This window comes from Cyprinus carpio, chromosome B4, assembly GCF_018340385.1.
Source record: "Cyprinus carpio isolate SPL01 chromosome B4, ASM1834038v1, whole genome shotgun sequence".
Classification (NCBI taxonomy): Eukaryota; Metazoa; Chordata; class Actinopteri; order Cypriniformes; family Cyprinidae; genus Cyprinus; species Cyprinus carpio.
In genome coordinates this window covers 21,780,396-21,784,972 of record NC_056600.1, presented here as the reverse complement: position 1 = coordinate 21,784,972, position 4,577 = coordinate 21,780,396, and positions in this window count along the sequence as shown.

Genomic DNA, 4,577 nt, shown 5'->3' with positions numbered 1-4,577 from the left:
TTTCAGTCATACTCAAATATAGAACGTGCTGTTTATACCGAATTTTTTTTTTTATAATACAAACTTTAAAACATACACACTCACCCATACATTAATTATAAACAAAAATATAATGAACAAAGTGCACATTAGACATGTGCCGGTATTCGGTAATGATATATAAAAATGCAAAAAACATCCACAATAATGTTATCATAGGCACTTCTAAATACAGAGAATAATTATATATTACAAATTATTCAGAATTTGGAATGCATTTTAAGAATACTTTTCCCATCAACTGGTCAAAATGCACAACACCGCTGTATGCTGCTTTAAAGACACGTGAGCTCTGATGTAAACAAGCATGCATGTTAAGCACATGGAGGAACACGTGAGAGACGTGCTGAATGAAAGCACATTCACTCTCTGACAGCAGATGGCGCTAAACTGCAGAAAATACAGCCCTTACCCTGGAAACCCCATAAATAAAAGCAGCTGCTACTTTCTAAACATTTAAATAATATAAAATAATATTTATATATTTCCATACATTTTTTCCATTTTAATCTGGACTACAACATGCCCTAGATATTGTTTGAAAGTGTTTTGATTCCTTATTGTTTATTAACACTTTACATTAGGGCTTAATTAGTTAACAAACTGCCTTCTGAACATTCATTAATCTTAGGTATTCCAATATTTAATAACACATTGTTAAAATTGAAAGTTGCAACTTTGTTATCTAATGGGCTAACATGAGCTAAGACTTGTATTTTTTAACAAAGATTAGTAACTTCTGTAGCAAATGTAGCTATTGCTCATTAGGTTTGTTAATCATTAACTAAGGTTAACTAATGAGGTCTTATTGTAAAGTGATACCTATGGGTCTTTAAAGTTCTTTTGCACTTTAATCGGTGTAAAACTTTTAACTTTAAATATATTTTTTGTATTGCTTTTTTTGTATTTAAATGTTCAGTTATTTTTATTATCAGAAAAAAAGTTATTTAACCTGTTATACTGTATTATGACCACTTTTTTTAAAACTTAATTTCAATACCGTGATAATACCGCATACCGTGATAAAACGTAAGGAAAATTTGATACCGGCATATCCCTAGTGTCAGGGGCGTCACTAGGCCCTTTTTAAACTTCTGCCCAGCCCCCCTAAAAAAAATATTTGATTAATAAATTTTTGATCGCTTCAGTCCCCTTTAAAAAAACTCATTTGAAACGGCGGCAAGCTGCGTCAAGTTTCAGCTCCTCCCCTTATCTGAGTCTGCTTGGATTTAGCGCATTTTTCAATCTGCAGGGGCGCCGAGCAGAGCGAACATCAAAGAGCACAAGGTGTGTGTCGTGTGTGCGTGCATTTATTGATAGATTGCTAATGCTATAATATTACATCTGCATCTGTGCAGTTCTTTGTCATAAATGCATTGCAGTTTACATAATGTAATGTTACTGGAGCATTGGGAGCACACGGGACGGCTCGGTTTCTCATCCAATACGTTTCGTTGCGTTCACCTTCAGCCCTTGTGTGATAGTTGTTTTTTATTCCTACAAAAAATTAAGTGATTAACACCCATGAAAACATACTTTAGATTCAGAAAACGATCATGATTTATTTTAATTTACTTTTTACAATTACAGACATATTATAATATATTTTGACATTACATTATGCAGCCATGCACAGAAATGACACACATCATTGTCTGAAAGCACTAGATGGCCCAGAGAGAGAATGTGGAGTTATTTTGTTTTGTATTATTAAATATAGTTTTGTATTAGGTAATAATGAATCAGGAGGAGTGTCATGATACATAAATTAGAGTAAGCGTAGAGTAAAGGGATTTTTGATTTTCTTGATTTATACTATTTATACTAGATTTGTACTTGATTTATAGAAGTGGCAAACTGATAATTCATGTTGTTATTTTTAATAAATAGAAATAAATATAGAACAGATTAATCATATTGCCAATAGACAATTACATTACTACATGGTTTGTCTATATTCATAATGAATATTAGCTGGTTAGTTAAAAGACACAGGTTGATGCTCCCAATGAAAGACCAGTAACTGGGCTGCAAGACTGCTGCTTCATTCACGGCTGCTTCTTCATTTTGGCTTGTTGTTTTTCCATTACTTCTGATAGTTAACCACAGCCCCCCACTTAATCCATTGTCCAGCCTCATACCTGTGTTGTTTATATTGCTGATATGGATAATCAAAGTTTATGGCTTTTATGTTATTTTCTGGTTAAAATGTTATTTAATTTTATCAGAAAAATTCCTATCTGAGGTTTGTATGTGAGCATAGAAATGTAAACAGTAAAATGTTGTGTTTGTACTGGAAACATGCGTGCGTGTGTTTGTACAGTGAATGAATCAGGAGGTCTTCATTGTAAAAAAAAAAAAAAAAAAAAAAAAAATCAACATTCCCTATTTTCTAGTGGTCACATCCAATAATTATTTTTTTATTACAGTGTTGTATGGCTCAGTCAGTACTCCTACTCCCATATATGAAATACAGGAATACAATGGAATAGTGGATTGCAGTAAGGTTAGTAGCATACCACCCTACCCTAATAGTCAAATAATATTTTTTTAATCATACCCTTATTGGGGGCTGAGCCCCCCTAAAATCAAAATCCTAGAATCGCCCCTGCCTAGTGTCCATAATCTCCATGTCCATTTCTTATAGAAGCTGTCACTATGCTTCAGCTTATGTAAATTTCTTGTGATTAAGCTCCGTTTTTGTAACTGATAGGGAGAAATGTGAATTATTTGTTGGATTTTAACTAATCGTTAGACTAAGAAAGAATGTCAAAATGTATTTATATAGAGCTGAATAAAAAAGTAGGCTATATTCGTTTCTAGCCAATCGTAATTTAAATCTGTCAATATGATTTATACGATTGTTTTGTGTCTGTGTTCATCTTGTGTCCTTGTTTGTAATTTGTGCCTTGTCTGTTTTTGTAACTGAAGACCTGGAGCATTATAATTATTCATTCTATTTTAGCTAATTGTTAAGTGAGAATATTACGTTTAAGTCATTATTTGTTCATAGAGATTCATTTAAAAAATGAAAATGTGTTTTTTTAACAGAGGTGAACACGCTGAGCGTTCATAATATTTTTATTAGGCCAAATGTTGAAGTTATGTCAGTATGTTTAATGTGTATTTATTGTGTCTATAGCTCAGTTTCTGTAACTGTGGAACTGAAAATAAATAAAAAGCATAAGTTTTTCACGTCAATTGTAAGTGAACATGTGAGCAATATTAACAGAATACAGTATTTACAGAAGCTGTCAATAATGTATGAATAATAAAAATTCTTATGTAGTTTATATACTTCATTGTAACATAAGATCCTGAGCAAGATAACATTTTTCGTTGTGAGTTTGATAAAATGTTTTAAGTTATAATTTGCTTATGGCAATTAAAAATAAGTTAAAATGGGAAAATCTTCTATACATATTTTTGATTCTTCATTTTCTTTCCTGACATACTCAAATTCATAATAAAACACACTAGACATGCTTATTCTGTGCATTTTGTGCATGTTTTGTGTGTAATCATGTTTATTTTGTCCATCAAAAGTGTGCTGTCACTTTAAAGGGGTCATATGATGCGATTTCAAATTTTCCTTTCTCTTTGGAGTGTTACAAGCTCTTGGTGAATAAAGAAGATCTGTAAAGTTGCAAAGACAAAAGTCTCAAATCCAAATAGATATTCTTTATAAAAGTTAAGACTAGCCCACACCCCCCTAAAATGGCTCGTTCTAACATGCCCCCACATCTCTACGTCACTATGTGGGAATATTTGCATAACGCCGCCCAGATGTTCATGCAAAGAAAGAAGGCATACCTTTTATTCTCGTTGTAGTATTGTTTTTGCCGCCACCGCCATGTCGTATAGACGCTGTGTGTTTCACTATGAAAGCGAAACTACTTTGTTTGGCCTTCCAAAAGAAGACACGACTAGAAATCATGTTTATATCACGTTTATAATAGGTTTTATGTTTACGTATGCCTCGTCGCTCCGGCCGGACAAGGCATCACAATATGTTAAGAGGCGTAACATTTCCATCACACGCTTGAGGCATTCGGCCAATCACAACGCGCTGGATAGCTGGCCAATCACAGCACACCTCGCTTTTCAGAGTGATGAGCCTTGTAAAAATCGACACATTTCTAAAGGCGGGGCATAGAGGAGAAACAATAATGTACAGTATGTGGAAAATAATGTGTTTTTTTAACCTTGAACCGCATAAACACATTTCATTACACCAAATACACAAAATAATGTTCTTTTTAGCAGCATCATATGACCCCTTTAATTGAGCGACAGCAGCTCAGCAAAAATAGACTTGGTGTCGAAACCCCTGCTTCACTGCTACTCACGTGCTTTTCCTGCTGCCAGTGTGAAACTGGCATAAGGGCTCAAATGGTATGTTTGTAAACAAAGCACTGGTATAGAGGAATTCAAATCTGTTTTGTGATGAGCAACAGAATAACCAATTTCCAAAAGTGTTGAAACTTCCAGTAGGAAAAACAAGAGCATTTGTAGCCAAACAACCAAAGCAATGCATT